Here is a 23816-nt window from a genome sequence, read left to right on the forward strand (position 1 = left end):
AGCGGGCAGGTCGTTAAATGTAGACCACCACTACGAAAACGCCCTTTAGTGATAGAGTCGAACTAGGTGTAACTGTCTCCGCTTCGGTCGTTTCACACCACTTAGCTTAAGGACTTTAACATTGAAAACATGTCGTTTTCCCTTGGCGTTCCAAGGACTCAAGCAGTTTATGTGAACCGAGAGCACTGAATACTGAAGAAGCTCAGAAATACGTTTATCGCTATCAGTCAACGCTTTATCTAAATATTTAGTCGAATATATAAGCCTATCTATCTCGTTCAAAAATTAAGTTAACTATACACCGATAAATCCACGTATAAAATAAAAACTGTTTGAATTAGTGCAAACTAACATTGATTGTGGATAAGGTGGGTATATATTTTTTTAGAGCCCTTGGGTATTCTGTACATACTCAGTACATACTGAGTGAGCAAGTCCTTGCAGTCACCTCTCCCGTATAGCATTAAAGACTTGCCCTTACTAGGACGCCCAGGCGAGGTGAGTCTTGTTGGACTTATTGAGATTTTTCAACAGACCTATAAAACGGGATACTAATTATATGGCAAGGTAGTCATTTGCCAACGTTGAAACTTTAGCTAGCGATCGCCGCACGTTTATGGTTACCATGCCACTCAAAAGGATACGCATCAGCTACTCAGACCACGCCACAGACCACGGGTTTAGTTTACTTTGTTAGTTATTTTGGATTCTACTCGAGCAGTAACTTGAATAATTACAAATATCTGTTAAATGAAATTTTGCACGTTTATTATATTAATACTATGTTGTCTCGTGCGATCATCGCGACTGTATTACCTATCGAACCTATTGCAGAGAGTCGTTTTCTTAGTGCGCGTTTCTGTAATGTTTGAATCCACTGAAGGCTTTGAAAATGTACGTGTTAATATGTGGACTCACTTAAACCTCATTTTGTTACTTGAGTAAATATAAAACAACTATGTTCCCTATAAAAGTTACTGTTTAATAAGAATTAAGTTTTTATAGTCACGTTTCTGATCACAATATGGCAAAGAATCAAATATGAGCTTTGTTTTCAAAAAATTATTTACTCATTCAGTTTGACGACTTAAAATCGGCTACCTATTTCCAAATTAATCAAAAATACTTTTGCAGTTGTGATTAAGACTTTAAGGGTTATTGGTGCGGTATCCATATTTTTGTTGAATTTTTTAATGTAGATATGTACTTTAATTCAAAAGGATGCGCTCTTATATTTTGAGTCAATTTATAATAAAAAAAACAGAGCATCTTCATGGAGTTGTCTAAAATTTATGACGGGATTTAGAATCAATATCTCATCAATAAATATATCACATTTTCTTCGCACTAGTTACACCGTCCGTCCTAGCTTACGCAATCTATATCGAGGCTAATCTTGCCAATTCAAGTGTCGCATTGGAGCAGTGAGTTAAACGTTTCAACCGTAATGGTGACGACGGAGTAACGGATACATTTGATGGTGATACTCGTAGCAACGTAGTCACTAAGCCCTTGAATCCGACTTGCTCAACCTTAGCAGTACCTCTACACAGTCCCGCTTCAAACCTACAATAAGCAGCAATAAATAAAAAGAACAGTCTTTAATGAGAGCAGCGATGTGATTGCGGAACCGACTTGCAAAGAAACTTTGTTGGCACCGACAAATGCTATCTTGAGTTGCAGGCAAAGCTGTTCTTGCAAGCAGAGTCGACGGATGAGTGATCTTGTTTTCGTATTGCTTGTCGCTGTGGATGTATTTTACGCAGGTTAGGTGGGGTCTGGTGGTGAAGCAGGAACCGTAAAAAAAATGGGCCTGAAATAAAATCAAGCAGGGATGTATGGTCTCAGTAAACGTAAGTGTGTTAATAGACATCCGCTGCCTAAAAGAGTTACGCCGGCATGACGGTGTTATTGGACACTTCATGATTAAATAACATATTTTGTGGATAGCATAATTTTGTTCCTTAAAGTTTCTAGTGATAAGCTATAATATTATTCAGCCATTATTTACAAATATAATTTCAGCACATTGCATGCCTGACTAAACTAATTGTTCTTCACGAAAAAGGACCTTCAAATTATGAATCGCAATAAGAATGTGCCAGTCATTACCTTATAGTAACCGTTCAGGGCCGCGATGATAGAGTGCATACTATGTTATTTGTGATTTTCTATCTTCAAACATTTCTTTGTCTACAGGTACAAATAGGCAAGTTTAGTTAACTAACAATGAGTGTTTTACCCATGAGACCATACACTTTTGTTTTTCATACTGCTTAGCTGATATCAACAAATAGGTATACTTCAAATTATTGGCATCCACCTAGCGAAAACCAAGCCTTTCTTGTTGGTAACCCATCACATTGTGTACTGTGCCAACTGCGCGTTTTTTATTTTTTTAGTACCGTTTGCAAGTTTTTGTTCTCTATTTCCTATGAGGATACCCACTACCACTGATATTTGTGCCGACACCGCAGAACTATCAGAATCGGTTTTTGGTAATAAGAACTGTATTGTCTGTTTTTGCAATAAATCCTGACGAAGTGAAGGGTAGTCTAAACACATTCAACAGGGAATGTGCTGCATATATTTATTTAAGAGTTTTAAATATCGAAACTTGTTACATCGGACATCTTCCAAGAACTCTATAATGAGAACACATAACTGCTACAACTTTTCTTACGTTTTTACCAAATTTAACTTTACTGTGTGTTTTTTAATCGTACTGTCGAGGTTCTTTTTGAATTTTTATTCTTACATGTGTCGGTGGTGTACGTTGCTAATCGTTTTCCATGTGGCTTCGCGGTTTCGCCTCCGCATGCCTTTTTTTAAGGCTGCTGAGTACTAATTTGATTAACTGATTTCTGGGGGAATCTCGGCTAACGATCTGTTTATGACCAGTAATCTTCCCTGAAGGTGTAGGACTCTTCAACACACTGCCGCCTAATACCGTAAAGCAGATATTCCTTTTGCTTGAATGGAGCCCATTGCGTTTGAAGGAAAGCGTTCGATTTGTTTAGAAAAGCCTTGTTTTTCTTTATTAATCATGATTGTATAGTACAATGATATAAAGAAAGTGACAGAGAATTCAAACTGTGGGCTCTCTCTTTGGAATCATGTAAACGCACCTGTGGAATTCGCTTTTGTTTGACTAAATTTCAGTTAATTAATTAAAAATTTAAAAAAATCTTTAGAGTTTTTGTATTTTATTCCATTCTTGTTAAACGATAATAAATAATAAATAAAAATAAAAGATAAAAAATAAGCTTTTTGTGACTCTATCACAGATTTGCCTAGTTTTCAAAGCTATATTTTCGAGCACTAACTGAAAGCAATAACATTTTATAGAAATCATTACGTTGAATTAAAAGAGTTTACTAGCCTCGGACAATAACTCAGCAAGGATGTATACATAGGCGTCAAGGCGTCTTATTTTCACAGTCGTTTTACCATATGTCATCGTTTTCAACAGCGTGTCGTGTGGTTGCTTTCAGAAAACATTTTGACGACTTCATTAGCATAACACATCGTCTGGGAAAAAATAGTAATGTTGACATGTGGACTAGACTGTGGATAATCATCATAGATCAAAGTCACCATGGATATTTATTTTTGCCAGAATCATAGATAACCATGATATGCAGACATCAGTTTGGTCAAATTCGTTTTATAAAATGGTGCGCACATTGTTATTATTTCTTTTTATTTTTCTAACAGAATGCAACTCATGAACGTAACAGTATTTGGGTCATTTAGAAGCATCATTTTACACTGCGCAGAGGAACTTCGTTATGACCTACGAAAAACGAATTATAATATTTTATTTGTCTGACTTGGTAGCAAATAAGTACAAAACATCGGCTTTTTTAGCCATTATCACAGCTCTTGTTAGGAAGAAAAAATATCGTTTTAATTTGGTTGAGTGTTCTTCAAATGAAATCATTAATGGTCCATATAGCGCTACATCTAGCTTATATCACTTTACCTTGTAGGGCTTTATAAGCCAATGACATAGATGTCCTCAAGTGACATTTTCAAGAATGAATTAATCGTAATAAGCCCGTTTTGGCGTTATAGAGGAAGAGACCTTGACGGATAGACGGGTATAACACTTTCTTTCCTATGGTGCCAATTGCTTTCCACGATAGCGTTAAGTAAAGTTTGGACTACAAAGACCTACCATTACTTCTAGTCTTGTAAAGTTAGATTAGTTTTTTTACTTAAGAAAGTCATGGGAAATCCTATTTTCGAGTTAAACAGAAATGACATCCATGTATAGTTTAATGATTAATTAATATTTCTAGAACCAAGTGAAAACCCCTTTAACTGAAAAAAAACAAAAAAAATCTAACATATTTTTTTTATAGAGAAACGTCTGTACTTGCTTGTGAAATAAGCTTTCTGCACTTCCAAAGGACCTCTATTAGAGACTAAAAAAAATACGTACCATAAACCGCAGTTGCGCAGTGCGATTTGAGAAACATGTTATAACTTCGGTGTATAGGTATCATCGTTTTTAAGTAAAGGATGGAACTTCTAACCATTAGTATCTTTGCTAGAGATCGATTGCCTGTGACGCCGCGGGAGGTTCTTTGAATATGTCAAATCTTATCATACCACAAAACTGAATGGTGCATTTATTTAGACGAAGTGCAACCGCTTGCCGATGGAATGTTAGACGAGAGCTCAGTGCACAAATCTAAGAACTTGGCTGGTATGTAACGCTTTATACGAGCTAGACGTACGCATCTCTATTAAAGGTTCCTGCCAAGGTAAAAACGACCTAATATATGGCAGTTTTTACGAAATCGGATCCAGTATAAGGTAGAAGATTCTAATACAAGACGAGAATTATGATAGCCTTCCATTTTCGGAGGCAAGGAAAACAGTGTTATGGCAGTGAAAGATTATAATTTAAAATAAGCACATTGTGAACGTAGTGCATTATCGAATTTTTATGCATTATCTTTACGTAATTTAAACTCATCTCACCTTAGCAAAGTTACAATCTTATTAGATATAAAAGTCTCCGTTCTTGTTTTTAATGATTTTATGTCATATATTTTTCATAAACCGTTTCAAATTAGGGTTCAAATATATGGGCGAAAAGTAAAAGCACTATGAGTTTTTTGTGTCTTAAATGTTATCTTCAGTCATCTACAAAAAGCATTGTAGATATAAAAATTTCAAATTACCAGTTTCGCCAGTTCTGAAGTTTCGCGCTTTAATGGCTTTTGTATTTGCCTTTTACCTAATGAGTTTTCATTTACCTGCAGCACGTAGATACACTCGAAGGTTTTTGTTTTGTGTTAATATCCAGCAAAACGTAAAAAAATATAAGAATAAAAGGCAAAGGTATATTCATTACAAAAGCCAAAAGCCCGTATTAAAACCTGGTCCATCGACACAGCAGTCTTCCTGGGAGCTTTGAGAGGGTGCCATTCCTATCCCATGTGCAGTTCCCAACTGCCAAACTTTTTCCTCACGCGACTTTTATGTGACGCCAATGAGAATAGCAACTGTGTGGCCACGAATAGTAGCAATAGCAATGACGTCATTGCTTGGACAGAGCATTACATCGTACTTAACAGCGACCGAACGACGCACGATGGTATAATATTGTCTGCCTCCTGTGCAGCTGTTACTGTTGACTGCTTTAACGCACGAGACTGTAGTTAGATATAAAGAAAAGGGCGCGAAAGAGCAGGAACGAAGAACAGTCGTCGAACAGCAGGCGGCCCCTTAGTTCGAGGAGAATTCCTATTCATTCTGTGCACAACTGAAAAAATACATGTAATCGACGGAACGGAGGCCTTTCGTTTGGCTAGCTTTCTGCAAGGCCACCCGTCGCGATGTTACAGCTGTCTGTAAGAGCTGCATCAGGCACGAGTTATAGGCTTCGGGCCTAAAAGAGGAAGTTTCGTACGGTGCGAGTAAGCGGTGGATACAAAAACGAGAAGATTGCGAGAAGAGATGGAGAGAGAAAGAGAGAATGTAAAAGGAAAACATCAAAGCATTTTAAGTTTTTTATAAGCCAAAGAAGTTGCTATTAAACGACACATTTTTTTTCCATCTTGATTGTACGTTGCTGTCAAGTCTAGTTAGCTGCAATGCGTTTTTCTTTCCCTTTCGTATTCTTGTCATAATGAAACTAAATCATATTGTATCATGTACATATATTCATGTGTATTTATTATAGAACTGTACGAATATTCAACGTGCATCGCTTGTTGTGTCGTATCGATGACATTATTGTTGTTAAAGCTAAAAGATATTTGCTGAATAAGGTAAACGCGGCTTTATCCTTGTCAATCACAAATTGATAGGTACAATGATGAAAAGTGTTGACACAAGTGGACATATCGTTAGTAATTTAGTCTTCTTACTAAAACAACAGAAATGTATAAATACATAACTTCTTACAAAATTTCTTCCATAGTTCTTTCATATAAAGGCTTACTACAGTAAAATACATTCTTGAACACATAACCATAATAGCACATGGTGATGTTCTCACCACCTGGGCTCGATTCGTTTAATGAAGATTTCTTAATGAGCTGTTTTTTTTACCGACAAATAATATGGCTTATTTATATTTCAAACATTGGAAAGAACCTTAAGAGCGTTCAGGCAAAGAATTGACGGAGAAGTGAAAAAGTTACTTTAGCTTTTAGCATAGTTCTATGCTCTAAATGACTAAAAAAGCGGGTCGCAGATTTTTTAATTTACTTTGAAGTTTGTGCGCCTTTCAATTTGAAGTTTTTAATTCCTAATACAAAACTAACTCTTCACTTTCTGTGCCAAAATCCTAAAAACTATGATTCTACGTGTAGTGTACATGTTTTCTGCATCCGCATTCTTGTACTACCTATTTTAAGTGTATAACAAAATATAAGGTAAGTCAGAAAAATATATATAAACATGTGTAGGTCCGCATATTCACCTTATCAATGCGCAGCGATAAATCGACAAAAGGGACAACCTGCAATTGCTAACTGTATCTACGACTTTTCACCAATCGCTTATACGATACATAGAACGAGAAAAAAATGTCAGTTTCGACATTGGGAGGAACAGGGGCTCGTGAACGTTGGGGGAATATGGCGCAATGCAAAAAGGGAGAAAGCACTTTAGTAATTTTAAGAATCTGCTACTGACAACCGCACTTCGGCTGTGCCAATTTTAGGATGTTATGATTTAGCACAAGAAATTAGTGCTCACCTTTTCGCAAATGGTTTGCTATTCCCTCTTATGCAAGCAACCCTTCAAATGTTTTAAACGTCTAAAAATACTGCAAAGAGCAGTGTAGAAGATTTTTATTTGTGTTTCAGCGATCCGGTATGCCTTTATATCTACGTCAACAGTGTACCCTATTTTGTTCACAGAAGCGAAAAAAAGTTTTCTATTGATCGAAATGATCTCTAGCAGAGATATTTCTTGGTCGTGATTTTACTTGAGGAGTTCCTAGGGTTCCTCAAACTAAACATGGGATATCGTTACGTTGTCTCTCTTTGGAATATTTTCCCTGCACTAGTTCTTCTGGAGTATCAGCCGAACCTTTGCGCCTTCCTATACGCAAGCACTAAAAATACTGACTTAATTTAAAAGGCTATAGTTCACTCGCAGAAGTAACTCCCTAGTAGAGACAGAACGCGTTCTAAAGCATATGATATCAGCGAAGCAAATGCATATATCCTGTTTAACACTGTAACCAAGTATAAACTAGACGTATATATGCATATCTCTAAATCTGTTAAGGGTATAATATAACCGTAAATAATTAAGCAGTAATATAATAATTAAACAATAATTAAACATATAGGAAGCTTATTAGTAAAACAAGTATTATGGGTTCTGAGATTTTATATTGATACCCTTAGAGTTCAGTGATACTCTTTAAATAAACGTTCAGTCTAAACGCCAAACATCTCAATTTGACTCTTCATTCGTTCGTAAAAAATAAAGTTGTAGGGTAACTTCTTTTGGACCTGTTCTACAACCTGCAATTGATAGATATGACCACATTTTTGTGATAAGAACTAAGAAACACATGACTTACATGTTGTTGTAAAGAAATGGAAAAGACAGCTACCTGTGGACTAGAAAAGGTATGTTTTCTGTAACAGGCTTGCTCACAGTCTCGATTTGTTTGACTGAGAAATATACATTTTTTTAACATTGCACACTATAAATCCGTTTAGAAATATAAGGCATTCTTGTCGAAAGGGATGATATTTCGTTTGCAAATGTTCACTATTTTATTATTATTTCTTCGGCGAGTATGTGTTCTTGTGAGTGAGCCAGCCCATAAAACTTGTGATCGACTATTCATTGGTGGGTGGAGTGCGTTTACGTCGACATAGCAGCGCTCGCAGATGACGCCATGTAATGGAATGGAGGCATAGCTAGAAACGCTATTGACACGTACGCCATTCCGTTCAAATCGCCACTTTACCTATCTATGGTTTTAGATTTGACGAAAATAAAGACCAAGATGTAGGTGCGTTTTTCTATTGCACATTGAAGCAAAATTACGTAGTATGTGATTATATAGAAGAAACGTTTTCCAAACTAAAAAAGATTCTTGAGACGTAGGCTAAGTATAAACTAACACGAATTTTTAAAACCAAAATAAGAATATAAGAATATTGTGTATATAAATGTTTAAAACAACGTATTACTCCTAGTAACCAAATATTAATTTTTCAAGATCGTTTGTAGTAGTATTCTGAGATACTTGTTTGAAAAAGCGAACAAGCTTTAAGCACTCCAGCAGTTAGGCATCCTCCACTTGAGTTCATGCAGTTGTTATTATTGTAGAATCATTATAAGATCATATGAAAATGAATCTAAAATAATTGAAAATCCAACATACAACATAAAGAAAAAAAGTGTCCGGTCAGATAATAAGCAGTTGTGAACACATTTAAACGCGCACGACTTACGGATAGGTAACTGCGAAATACTAAGGAACTCGATTGTGGAAAGAGCGTTTGCTGGCAAAAAAACCTCCAGAACTTCCTCATCATTTTATATTTTAATCTGGCAGCTGTGAAATTTTGCCAATATTAGAGTTTATTGTTATAGATAGAAGAGTTGTAGATAAATTGAGGTTACAAGTAAGGTTATAAAACTGTGGATAGAAAGAATCAACGAATTATGGGAAAGAGACCACTAAAAATACATTATCAGACGTCAGCCTTAAACTATGAGAAAGACAAAATCACCAGTGCTTTCAAACGACACGTGTCAAATTTATTACTTAGTTCTCAGTAGCCTCGGAAAGCTTGATTATTGAACTACTGTAGAAGAATGGAAAGATTTTAAGTAACACTTTTTTATCGAAGGATTTAAATGACGATTCATCAAAGGATGTCCAATATGTTAAGAAATCTCTAACGAGGAGTTTGTTGCTATATGAAAGATTTTACAAGTTCCAAAATAAATTCCAGTGTAGTTTAATCAAGTTAATTAGGTAGATCACAAAGTTGGACGCAGAGTAATTTGCAAAGTTAAGGATTAATTACCGGGCGAAGTAGGCCTTAAGTAAAAGTGTAAAATACTACACTTGTACTCAGTCAGATGCTTTCATTCCAGAAAAGCAAGAAGATTTTGTCCTCTACTTTTAATGGCTAAAATAAAATACGGTGTACCTCGTGGAAATCTATGTGAATTACATTAGGGCCGCAGACTTTGTTAATAGTTGAAATTTAGCTGTTTCTATATGTATAGGCCTCCGTATCATTGTTGAACATTATGTCGAAAATCTGCGGGGGGGGGGGGGGGTAGGCTTAACACCAGCTATACGGAGCGACCAAGCAAAAGATTATGACTGTATTCACCGTTTTTCTTTTGCTTAAAAACTAAAGTGTGCTTACATGGAGATTCAAATTTATACTACTTTTGTGTCCCTCTACTACTAATCAAATCTTTAAACACCAAGGTGTAATTTTCAGGTTAGATTACATAAATTGCCGAAATGGCCTATTTCAAAAACCTTATAAGTGCTTAGAGTCACTAAATAGTTAGATATAATATTATAATTTTATTATATAATATAATAAAAATATAATGCGTTTTTAGAGCGTTCAAATTCTGAACATTCAAAGCTGCATAAAATTCATCATTCTTTGGGTCATTCATATAGAGGCATATGAGATGGAAAGGTGGGAAGGATGTTGACGCGGCTTCCATACCAGTTTAGTGTTGGAGCACTCTTGCCTCTCGCGACCGTGAGGGCCCGAATTCCAATGCAGAATTCAGGTTTGTTGTTGCAAAAGCCAAAATCCAACGAATCCAAAAGCCAACTAATAAATTTTTTCTATCAACATAGCTCTGTTTTGTATAAAATTTAAGGGATTAGTTAAACATTTTATCAAAGACTAGAAAACACACATAGAGCATTGTATCATCATTCTAAGCAAAGCGATAATCAAGAGCACTTTTCAGTTATATTTTTTAAAGCATGGAGGGGGGTGGAAGTAAACTGCCTAAACTGAACAATCTTAACCAATACGATCGGTTTTTAAAAAACCATCAAACATTTGAGGCCAAACCTGTATATGGTGTAAGTGACGAGATCACATATTTTTACAAGAAAAACCGCTACGCAATAGAAAACTGCATATTGAGCACATTATGAGGAGGCGCATAACGTCGAAGCGATGTGTCCCGATTTAGAGTATAGATATATATATGCCTTAGATTCCCACATTTTATAGGGAACCACATAAGCTGGCTTACAAACGACAAATTTGCCAAGCCCGTGAAATCGAGAGAGATACAAGATCTTCGATCATTCAGCTACAATACTATTGCACTGACCTTACTAGGCTAACAACAGCCTTATAAACTGAAGAATGGACGATGCTTTTTACGTAACTAAGATGCGTAAAAACCTGCTTTGTTCGTTACATTAAGCGCCAAAAAATTGGCAAATCCAGGCAACGAAATGTTTATTATATCAAAGGGTGACGACCATATTGAGGTTAACCGAGACGGGAAGCTATTCACAATCCAACACAAAAGATGACGTACGTAACAAAAATGCATCACTGTCGCAATCATGAGCGCCATCCACGAAGTGTTTGACCACACACATAATCAAAAGATCATGAAGTTTCGGAAGAATGAAGACATCTATGTTGCAAATGATAAACAAGATTGCACCTTGCCCTATCAATCGAAGATATACCGAATAACATATTATTGTAGATTTCCTCCTGGTGAAGCTCAAGAACTTCAATGGGATGAAATAAGCACCTCATGCACAACTGACAAATTATAGAGTCACTAGTGCATATATTTCCTAAGTAAAAAATCGCAGGCGACCTTGTACATAATAGGCTACTCCAAGAGGTTCCAAACACAAACTGATAAACCCATAAAAAGCCTACAGACTGATGAGGGCCGTAAATCCCAGAATACCGCAGCTTGCTGCGCATTTGCAAACATGAATGCTGACCTTTTGACATAGAATCTTTACTAAGCGAGACTGAACGGAATAAACAGCCGAAAAAGCGAATTGTGATCCCACCGAGCTCGCTGGTGTCATGATCAAGTACACCCAACCAACCATATATTTATAGAGTAAGATAACACTATGCGTAAGTATTGCCACGAATATAATTAGCGTCAACTAATTTATCGATCAGGTTCGATTCTGGGCGATCTACGGCACAAGACCATAATTGAAAAAAATTCACACCTTAGGATCAATGTGTTACGTACTTAATTCATCACCCGGCAGAAAGAAATTCGATTTCAGAAGAAAGAGAGAGAAAGAGAGAGAGTGTGAATGAGTTACAAACTACCGACTACTACTGCCTGAATCTGAACTGAGCGGCGTCGCCTTTGTTCCAAAGAAAGTCTACTAATTGTTATAAAGCAGGAAAAGACTTCAACCAACGACCAAGCAAAAATTACACATAGTACAGCTAACGACAAAGATACGCACTGCAAAACAGCTTAGCCATACTCTTGCACCGCAGCATTAAGAAAGAAAAAGCTTCAAATCGACAGAACTGACACGAGGGAAACAACAGAACAAAGAAAAACTAGAGTTAACTGAATCAAAACTAGATATACGGCTGAGAGACAGATCAAGACTAAAAAATTTATTTTCTTTGAATTCGCTTTGAATGAGCGTAGAGGAACTAGCGCTAACTTCCTTCACGCTAATGAAGTTTAAAGATGAAGGGATTCAGCGGAGAGCCATAATGCAAACGTTTAAGCAGCAATAACCTCTAGACTTTCGCTGTACCATTATCCGTGGAAATAAAATGGGTATTCCGACGAAAAATGGACGCGAACGAAACCGTCACAAGCCACAAAGTCAGATGTGTAGCACGACGTTTAAGTTAGGTCACTCCAAAAAAATTTTCCTCGTGCAAATGCTGCCGTATTAAGAATCGCGATGATAAGCGTCATTTCAACCACAAGCGCTTACGAAAACACACAACACAAACTTAATAAGAGGAACTTGAGCAGCCCACTTTCTGAGATTCGATACCTCATTTAGCCAAAAAAATACAACGACAACAGTGGTCGGGAGTCGAGATTAAAGTCGGGATTAAATAAAGCTGTTTACGGTCGCCACTGATTTGCAGAGTGCTTTGCTAAGAAATGTCAAGAAAGTATTAAGGTGTACTCACGTGGATCAAAACCTAGAAAATAAGAGCTTCAATTTTTCGTACAAGAATGGCCTAAAACTACGTTGTACTTCTGTAAACGATATCCATATTGCAAGCGATCAATATAAAGCAACCGATAAAAGGATGGATACCATAAAGAAGTGAGAGAGCCTAATTGACAAAATACGGTCTTATCAAATATCTGTGAGTCAAAAGTTCAAGCGTCTAGCCAATGTTCAAAATTTTTGATGTGGACGAGCCAGTTACAGGCGAAATTCATATGCCAGATCACCCTAACTATCTGTACCGACAAACAAATCAACTAGATTACTCGCTTTAAAAAACACTATCGCTACGTTATCAACAATTAATACGGCAGCCGAGACAGACTATTCCAGCTATCAAGCCTGACGAAAATACTTGTAAGCTTCAGAAAAACGATTCATAATTAAAAATGATTAGAAACACTATTTTCTGAATATATGCCACGATACTCGTCCTGAATGCAGGAAGAGAACATCTCGAATAACCGTGTGCCAGTTCTAAACAACGCGCTCGTAAGTGGTTCGGGAGAACTGTGCTGAAGCACCAGCCTATTAGATTTTGACAAATATTATCTAATAAACCTCGCATCTGCTGTACATATATATTTTTAGCTGACAGAAGAAAACATTCCAAACATCCGTAAAACGGTTAAGTCGTAAACTTGGCGGTAGCAAATCAAGTGTCTATCGCAATCTAGAATGGAATAAGTGAAAAAGTTACACTTTAACGATGGTCCGTGCAAGCGATTAAAGTGATTTGGAGCGAAGGACACAATTTTACGGATAAATAAAGAAATAAATTCACCAGAAATACAATATGCGGCAATTCAAGCAAAGGACTGGATTGGACCACTTTTTTTGACAGTGCAATGACTGAAATGGCCAATTACTTAGATTAAATATAAATATATATATTTATATATATAATATAAATAATATATATAATGTAAAAACAAAGATCTATTTTATTATGGACATGGAAAAACCCTGGTAAAGATAGTGAATTCTATTTGTAATACGAATGGTACATCTGCGGATATGTCTAAAAGATTCTCATCATATCTTGATGAGAATGTTGTAAGCAAATATGTTGGACAAAGGGATTTCATGCTGCCCGTTCTACAACCCTGACGTCGACAGACTTCTGAATATATATTAAAGATAAAGTTCATACCTAAAAGTCCACGACAATGGATTTAAAAGCTACAACTGAACATATAGCTTATTGTTACCAGCAATATATCGACCATAACGGTCATCAGTTCGAGTATTTACAGTAAGAGGAAACGTTATAATCTTATATACAAAACAACTGTTACACATATCTAGCCCTAACCGACTGATCCAAAGTGTCTTAGTAGTTCATCAGCAAGTTAGTAGGCCACGTCTCCAATTTATAGACCCCACAAATTTTAGATAAGTAATCGCTATTTAGTATTCCGTTTCGTTTAGCATCAGAACATCTATGGGTTTTGGCCGTGACTAGTGTGGTTTGTGTAGGCCGATTTCTGACAGTTCCAATGCAATTAATTATTATTATATAAATGTCTTTTTAAGTTGTAGGTGCTTGGCGAACTAAAGTTATATAACGCATTCATCTGGTACTGAAGTTCAGTTTTTCATAGCTCTGGGTCATTTGCGAAAATATTTGTAACCCTTTTTTTTGCAGATTCACTTGATTCCGTTTTTATCACTCCGGGTGTTTTATGCAGGCATTATGGCTAAGATTTTGAACCGATTAAGATCTATTTGATACGCTTTTAAGAAGACCCAAAATAATTTCTTGTTTACATGTTGGCGTATGGTATTGCGTAGACGTTTCGACCTACTGTTGCTGCTCGACAAACAAATATTACGGGTTTCATAGATGGTCAAAATATACCTTATCACAGATCATCTGTATAGTCCTTCCCATGTTCTGTCAGAATGTTATAGACGCTAATGCTGCTAAATGGTATTGCAGTTGTCCAGACAGCTTTTGTTTCTTTCGACATTTCTCAATGCAAATTAACTATTGCTCGGCGATGATTTCTGCTATAAAGCTCGACACATTTCATTTTCGGTACCATAATCAAAATTTTCCGCATATTACATCTTGCGGGGGGTGATGTTATAATATGACATAATAGCGGACCAAAAAGAAAATAATAAAATAAAAAAATGTGCTATTTAGTCAATGTAACAATTATACTATTCGACCAGTTGTAAGTTCTTCGGGCTTTTTTTCCTTTTAATTTTTTGTAGTTGTGTAATTTTAAACTTTCCTTAACATAATGTTATAGATAATAAATATTTTTTAATATCAGTTCGTTAAAACATACTTATTTGTCGCTTTAAAATAGTATACATTGCGTTTTAGATACAGTGCTCAACTCTAAAATCCGTTCCGGCATTAATAAGTTTTGTGAAGTTATGACATTACAGTTAGAGGGCTTTTCTGGGTTATCCCATTTATTCAAAAAGGCTTTGCTGTGGTGGTGAGGACCGCCCTTGGAAACTCGGTAAATATCATAAAGCAGCTTCAAAACCGCCTTCTTTTTAGTTTATATCTAACTTGTTTTTGTGAGGTACTTGACTTAGACTTCGATATGCTAACGCCGTGTGGGACCCGCGCACACTAAAATCCAGTTCTTTTAAATGTACTCGAAATTACCAGACCTATGTACCTTCATATTTGAATGATTATCATCGAACCTCTGTGGCTTTTCTTGTAGAGATACTTCGTTGATACAATTTTTCCATATGCAACAAATTCTTTAACAAAAAGACTTCAGCTAGACAGAAATTTTGAGTCGGTAAGGCAAATATACTTCTAGATTTAATAGGATTAAGTGCCTTTTATTTCTTGGGCACATAATTTCACAGGATTACTAAAATATGTAAAAAAAAAAAGAATAAATAAGATTTAAAAAAACTATACTACTCTATTATTTTCTGGCCTAAAAATGTTAAACTATTAGAGATAGGGTTTGACGCTGCTGGGTAGTTTGGTATTTATTACACGTGAGTGCATAAATGTAAAAACAAAATGAATTATTATGACATGTTCGCGATGGGATCATGCGAGCTGTAGGACATTCACAAAGCTTGGGACCCAGGGGAATATATAAAATCGTATCACTCATTAAACCTATTTGTTCTAATCTGGTTGTAAAAAACTGCCCGGTTTTCCAATATATCCACCAGAAGCGCGTAAGCATTAGTTTAGTAGACTGTCCTACAATAGCGTTTTGTCAGCCGTTCTTGTTGACTTCACACTTTTGCCCAAAACCGAACGTCTCAGTAGCAAGGCAGCTTCAAAAAGACGAATCACCACGAACGATGCCACCTTTAAAAAACTACCCTTAGAGAAGGCAAGACTAAGACAAACGGTTGGACTATGGCCAACGGGTCCCACCTACCCAAACGCTCGACGGCCTCGTAAAGCAGATTTCGGCAGCATTGACAACTGGAGAGCCGGCTTCCGAACGCAACATCGTGAATCACCGCAACCGCTTGCAAGGTCAGTCACGGAGCTCACAACCGGACCTTAAGGGGACGCTACCAATGTAGAGTAAAGCTGTAAGGAGGTTGCAACGCTAGCGCTTTTTTTTCAGAAGTCCTAAACAGTATAGAAATCACTGTGCTAACGAAGACCTACGCTACCAGCCTTTTTAACTTCATCGAGTTCATATTCTGTGCACTATCCTGCAATGAAGAGCAATGGACCAAACACTAGTGAAGGCGTCTCCGTTTTTTACAGTTATTGATGACCTCGCGCCGTGTCTAGCGGTGAATAACGTTATTGCCTTGTGTAGCCAGCGACTAAGTCTCGTAGCAACTTATATCTCGGCCAGCTGATTCTGAATCAACGTACGTATTGCTGGACAAACTCGTCAATGGACTACAAGCGTCATCTTTTTATTCCACCTCTTCTCTAGTCATTGGTGACGATTTTAACGCCCAACTCAACCAGCCAACTTAAGCCGCACTACGATCCTTCTAGACACGCTCGCGAAGTCTAGTTGTTGGATCGTGAACCGGAGCTCGACACCGATTTTCTTACGACATGCAGGAAATTCGGTCCTCGATATATTTGCGACAAATATAACCAGGAGTAGAATATGGTTTTCTGCCAAAGGCGCAAGCGTGTGCACTCACATACTAATAACGATGAGCCTCACTGTAGATTGCACCTGTCCGAACTGCTAAACGCCAAGCTCTGTTGCGACACCTAGATATAGACGAGCCCCTAGAATGCCTTTATGAAGTTCTTTCCATACGCGATGTGGTTAATACCGAAATTTATGCGCGGCAGTGAGTTGAGGTTCTCCAGTCCACAATATAGGCCCTTCATCCTCCCGTAGGCATAGGCCGTGGTTCAATTATACTTGCAGTCTTGCCTGGAGGACCCAAATGATTTTCAGGCCAATGGTCGAAGTACATCCTAAGTTACACCCTTAAACGTCCGTTTTTAGGATTATCTCTCTAAAAAGGTATGTGTCACAAAGATAACAGTAGTTTGAAGGGCTGGAGACTCACTTGACCAATGATCCAGAACGTCCATCGCGCGAGCAGTTAACGCACCACGGTGACCTGCCCGATTAGCTTCTCGTCTTCGCTTCTTAGAGATGTTTAGACTAAAAGATGCTATACGATGCTAATTTTTGCCGCCACATGAAAAGAAGATACAGCGCGATATCATTCAACGCGATTTTATAGTGAGGGAACTAATGCAAAGGCTTAGAAACACGCACTGAGAAGGCTCTGATCCAGATAGGGCTGTAACAAGCAGCTCAAAAACACTGTCGTTCTGCGCTGTGCTGGATCGTACTATTTTATAAATGTCTACGCACTAGTACATTCCTAGGCCAGCGCAGAGATGCTACCTCGCTAATAAAGGAGCGTGCTGGCCGCGCCGTCATCGAGGCTTTCGTTTTGATAGCAGATAGATAATAGCGAAGAAAAGTGTTTGTTGTAAGCTGCTCTGCGGCTCGCTGACTAAGGTAGTAAACAGCTCTTTAGAACGCGCACACGCCATTCTAATGGAGCAATATAGGTTTTGTTAAAAACACTCCACGTCGAGACATTGGTCACGTCGCGCAACTCACTATGCGTAGTGTTCGTCGATTCAAGGCAACCTTCGACTCGGTACTCACGGACAAAGTTATGCTCTCGCCGGCCGAAATAAGTGTTCCTACTAATGTTTTCAACCTTCTCATCACGATTCTACAGAAAAACGAAATAACCATTGATGATGGAATGGCCGAACCCCTGACCTTTGTACAGAGAGCCTGCCTGGCTCAGATAGGCAACCATCTTGCAGAAGGGCTTCTTTGATCAAATAAAAGGGCTTAGTCGAAGTTACCTCGTATGCAGACAACTTAGTGATATACCGGTCGAATAGATTACAAGTGCAGCAAGTTTTAGCTGAGACCTACGTAATTGTTTCGAGCTTCCAGCAATGGAAACCTTCAAAACGAAGCAAAGCACAAAGCTTCCAAAGATTGATGAATTGTTTTGCTTTGGGTGCGATAAGCAATAACGAGTGAAAACGGGCAAACTGGCTAAACAGACATGTTGTTACTCGCTTTACCGTGCATGGGTTTCATCATAGGCGCTACAGGAAACTAGGTTTCCACGAACCTGATGATACATGTAGATATTCCAGGTACTAAGAAAATTGTGATAGATACCACAATCCTGCCTGCCCCTAGTACCATCTCGAGGAACTTTGGCAAGTTTTATTTGAGTGTCATTAACCCAACAAGATTCGTATAACCCACATGATGTAAACTGCTTTAAATAGCTGAATAAATAAAACCTGACTGACTTCTTCTCAAGTATCTGGCCACCGCAAAAATTACATAATCTTACCTTCTTTCATTTCCTTCTATTATTTCTCTTCTCTATTCCTTCTTTTCCTTTTTCAAAAGCATAGTGTGTTCTAGATATTTTTGTCTGCATCCCCCACTCTGCTTGATACATTGCCTACTGCCGTATGTTAGTTGATGTACATGCATGCCTATTTTCCCGGACTCTTGCAGTGAGTGACATATCATAGCTGTGCGCTCCATATCGCCTAATCCACTCGACGTACATACTAGTATATGTTTGGAACTGCTTGTGTCCTATAAGTGGGTATATCAAATGATACGACATTCCACTATATGGACGTTCATACCAATAAAATAGATCAAAATCAGGTATCGAGGCTTATCTACTTGGAAAGCTTAATCGTGCATCAACTAATTGTTGCATAAATATAATAGTAATATTACGTAAAGTTAGTAATATCTTATTATAAAAGTAAATAAAATAGTAATATTACGTTTGCCTATCTAACATTTTAATAATCATGAAAAACAAGTATATCTTTATGAATGAAGGTAACTTGGTGTTGCGGTAGAGTTCACTTTAGACACAGATACTCTTGAATAACACAGATATTAATTGATGCTGTATCGGAATTTACAAAAATAGCTTCAAGACCATAAACTCATGATGAAATAACGGATCGCATGATAGTAGCGTTTTATGGTGTGATGATTTCATGGTAACTAAAAGTTAACAAGGTGCTAAATATCGTTTTTTTTTTTAAATAATCAAAGCAGTAATTTGAAGAATGGTAATGCTGGGTCCGCTGTAGGCATGATCCCCGTAGAGTGCACTATAAAGTTTATACTGTCCTCCTATTTAGCGTTTTACTTATTATAAAACTTTACACAAAATGTGCGGGCTATTTAGTTGGAATTTTTTTAACACCCGCACGTGTGTAACCTAAACAAGTAACAACAACTTTTACGTTGTTCTTACGGAAAACAGGGTAAACAAAATGACATATGACGATCTGTCCAAACAGTCTCAAAACATGCCGCTAGCAGCCCCCCGATAAGGTGCAAAGGTAAAAAGTTTAATTTAAAACTCGGCATTTCTCACCTTACCCCTAGCGATTGATTCGAATAACCTCCACTGCAGAAGCAATGGCACTTGCGAATGACGATATATGTTGTTGAACCATTCGTTTGATTGGCCCTTTGGTCTTCATTCTAGTATTGAATTTCGAATCGACTACTACTGCTGCTACCTGATATATCGCAACTCGCCGAAACGGAGCAAGAAATAAATAAGAGGGCGGCGTGTAAAAGAAATTGCTTTAAGCTCCCCTCAGTACAGCCCCTGTGGTTGTGTTAGCCTAGGTTGAATCGACCACTTGATATAAGATTGATCCATGATCGTCGCACTGGTGTCTTCGTCGTTCTCCTATTACCAAGATGACTATTCATTTTTCTTGAACGTACCTCTTTTCAGTCGCGCTGTTACTGATTGCAGCAAAGGTAGAAATCGCGTTTGAGCGCGGTAATGGGAATGGCAAATCTTCGATTATTATTGTTGATTAATCACAAACTAACTCGATGAAATCGCTTCAAAGGAAATATAAAAACTAAGCGGCGTCCTTAGCAAGAGGATATGAAAGTACAAATATGGCTGTATATCATCAGTTCGCCTTACTGACGCCAAAAAAGACGACAGTATGTGTTTGGCGCAATTGTTGAGGAACCGAGCATTATGGATTGCTCAAAACGATTGATTCGGGCCTCTTCTGTCAACAGTTAACAAGACTACAACAAGCCATTAACAAAGTAAAGGCGTCGTCTTCCACCATGATCCCATACCACATGCATATTTAGAAACCTGGCAAAAATTAAAAGAACTTGAATGGGAAACTTAAAATATCTGACGCATAGCCAGATCTTACATCATTAGGCTATCATCTATCTCGGTCTTTGCAGAACTCCCTCAATAGCGTTTCAATAAAGGGATGCAAAATACTTTGTTGGAACCTCTCACCAAGAAATCTCAGAGGTTCTACATTGATAGGACTATGGTGTTATTAGGAAAATAGCAGAAAACCATCAATTAAAATAGCACATATTTATTAAGCAATAGTATTTTTAGTATTAAAAGTACTTTCTTTAATTTTAGTCTAAAGACGGTTAATACTTTGTCGACAGTTTAATATAATCGTGTAACTGTATGCTCATGATGTCCCATAATCCCTGCGCGAGACTAATTGTATTTTTGAAATCTGTTGCCTTGTCTTTTTGCTGGACTCGCGACTTAATTCCATTTATATGGAGTACATACAAAGTGGAGTACATACTCTCGTGTAACCAATATCTTTAAATGGCCATGCCAATTTGTACAATCTTGAAATAAAAAGTATTTTAATCTTTTAATATACATAAGTAAATAAATAAATATACATACTATAAAAAAAGTATCGTCTGCTGTCAGTGGATTGACACCTGGTATCACGAATAGTTTATACTTCCAAACGTTGCTCGCATTGAAGTTTGCAATACATTATCTTCGTCTGATTGAGTTGACAGGTGTGCTCAGTTTTTGAAAGTAAATCAAATTATATATACATATATTTTTTAATTCAATAATATGTATACATATATAAATCTTATGTCCATGCACAGTATTTTTTTTAAAAAAAACAGACATGTCATTTCTGCAGCGTGTAAAGAAACCTTTCATAAAACCTGTCTCTTGTTGTGATGCTGCTCGGGTCACTTCTACTTCTATGTATAACATAGTAAAAAAAGACTGCTCCTACCCATAGAAATTGTAATAAATGGCGAGCGCAAAAACAAAAATTGCGCACGTTAATTATATGTGCAAGCTTGGACATTTAAATTCAGATTTTTAAGATTGCATCTAAATAAAAACAGTTATTTCAATATAATTTTTTGCGTGTGCTAGATAACTTATTTCCAACGGTCATACTCGTTTAATGTAACCACCACCTACTGAAATTATAATTTTTATTAGGGACCTGGATTACTCATTAGTTTTTTCAAAGCACTCTCTTTAATCCATCAATTATATCTTAAAAATATAATAACCCTATGTAGACTACATTAGTAGTTGTAAATCCTGTAGTGCTGCTCGAGCACGCTGCATACAAAACATGTCAGCAGAATTGGACCTTGGGCTGGCGCCAGGCCAAAAGTCCCGAAAACACAAGGGCCAAAAACCAAGCCTAAATTGGTTAAGGTGGTCGATAGCTTCCGCTAAGGTGAAATTGCTTTATTGAACATATTTACTCATATTTATTGCTGCGCAATCGAAGCCAATTAGATACGTAGAGTGGTCACCTCACTGATTTTTTTGTAGTGCTAAAAGGGACCCTAAAGCTGAGATTTCTAAAGTACCTCGGGCACAGGATTGACAAAAAAAAAACAGCAGGCTAGGTTAGCAATCGACTTTTCACAGAACCGTGAAGCCCTCCATTTAATGCAATGTTTGTTGTCTTGTTTCCGTCTCCATTTTTAGTTGGTTTCATAGCTGCGCAAGATACTAATGTACGTCAAGCTTTGTCTTCTGTTCTTACTTCGGACCCAGTAGAGTACACTAATGGTACTTTTCCTCTATTTACTGAGTATGTCTAAGCATTTCCATATCCAGTGAGGAATCGACCAAGCATGGATGTGAGTTTTTCCCACGGCCTATCTATCTATCTCTTAATGTTCAAGATTATGCCCCGTGGAGCAGCCCGGGTGTTGCCTGCGACAATCGGGTCCCATTGTGTTTGGCACCTCGACATGGTTGTTTCCCGTCAATTAGATCAATGTTGCTTCCACTTATCTGCTTTGGGGTTTCGTAGAATGGTGCCCGCTAGTACTGGATTCTCCAAAACGCTGACCTTTTTTTTACGCTTTTTATACGCCTGTATCACTATGAATGCGAAAATTCCTTAGGTTTTCTAAGATAATTAGCGTCTGTGTTCCTTTAAGGTCGTTCATATTGTACTGACGGTTAGCCACTGACCTCAAGTTCGTACAATAACACTAGTAATTATGTTCTTATCAAGCTCGCCTGATTGTCATTATTAGCACGCTTAGTAGCAAAAAATACTTGAAGGACTTTCCTCTATCTAGTTCATAGACGAATGTTTACTGACATGGACAGCGTGAAAAAAAATAATAAACACATTGCTGCATATGTCAAATAAAATTGGAAATTTGTGGCCTAACCTGGAGGTTCCGGAATTAAGGAATGCAGGTTTCTCAAAGCTTCATCATATGTAATATTAAAACACATATGTATTATCTTAAAAGATTATTCAAAAATCTTTGTTACGAGAAGCGTCGATTGGATATTAGGTGTAAGGTGTGACTTATAAAGGGTGCATGCAATATTATTCAGTGCTATGGCATATTCAATGCATTTGAATAAAGCGTGGTACGGCAGCTCTATTTAAATAAAGTCTCCGAGCGCTAGTGAAAAGAAGAGTGGAATTTTATGATACAAGTAAGTATGCAAAGACGTTAAACACCAACACCAGAAGATTTTTCAGTCTAGAACTGCTAGCAGACGTGATTTTCTTTATGAATACCACGTTACATTGACTTAGCCCACAAAGTTATGTGTGTACTGAAAGGATCGTGAAACAGATAAAATAGCGCTATGAGAGTTTTAGCAACATCCGTCCCTATCATGATACAGTGGTAACGTGCTCACTTCCTAGACCTAGAGACATGCGAGATGAGCCGGGCTCGAAATCTGAGTTTCAAGCTAAGAACCAGCCATCTGAAACCATACTTAACATGAGTAGTGGACGTAAAACTCGAAATGTTTATTAGCCACAACGGTATAATTTCATAAAAGAAGTGACATGCGGTTTTTGAGACTCCTCTATCGGCGTTGGGAAAGAATGACCCTGACAATGTTAGAAAATGTTCAGGCTTTATTTGTCACTTAAAGTTCGAAGCTTGATTCCGATATACCTGTCTTTAAAGCAGTATTTGTGAACAACAGTAAGGACATCAATCAAGGCACCTCATATGACATATATGCGAGATTCAATGTAAGCAATGTTTACAGTCCGTGGCTTGGCGGCTGCGCTTGACTGTAGACAAAAATTACCGGATTAATTCCTAGCGGATTTATTTGTCGCTCCGCCGTTTGATTTTGCAATATGCTTTTCACCAGACTGGCCAGAACAAGCCGCGATGTCGTTAATGGTCTTGAGACTGTCGCTGTTACAAATACGTAAGCTAATTCTATTGAAAGAAAATCATATAACCGCTCAAAAGGCACAAAAATTAGGTCTTTGAATTGGGAGGAACATCACCTAGACAAATGATTC

General features: G+C 37.4%; 1 long non-coding RNA gene across 1 annotated transcript; it reads right to left on the reverse strand.

Moving 5' to 3' along the window:
* Positions 1 to 744: 744 nt before the first annotated feature.
* Positions 745 to 17421, reverse strand: LOC111265343 (uncharacterized). The gene is made up of 2 exons (XR_002683399.2): positions 17198 to 17421; positions 745 to 1813 (listed from the first exon to the last, which is right to left on the reverse strand). It is a non-coding gene; the product is annotated as an uncharacterized LOC111265343 (long non-coding RNA).
* Between the last annotated feature and the right edge of the window lie 6395 nt (positions 17422 to 23816).

The sequence above is a fragment of the Varroa jacobsoni genome, unplaced genomic scaffold, assembly GCF_002532875.2.
Source record: "Varroa jacobsoni isolate VJ856 unplaced genomic scaffold, vjacob_1.0 scaffold_959, whole genome shotgun sequence".
NCBI classification, from domain to species: Eukaryota; Metazoa; Arthropoda; class Arachnida; order Mesostigmata; family Varroidae; genus Varroa; species Varroa jacobsoni.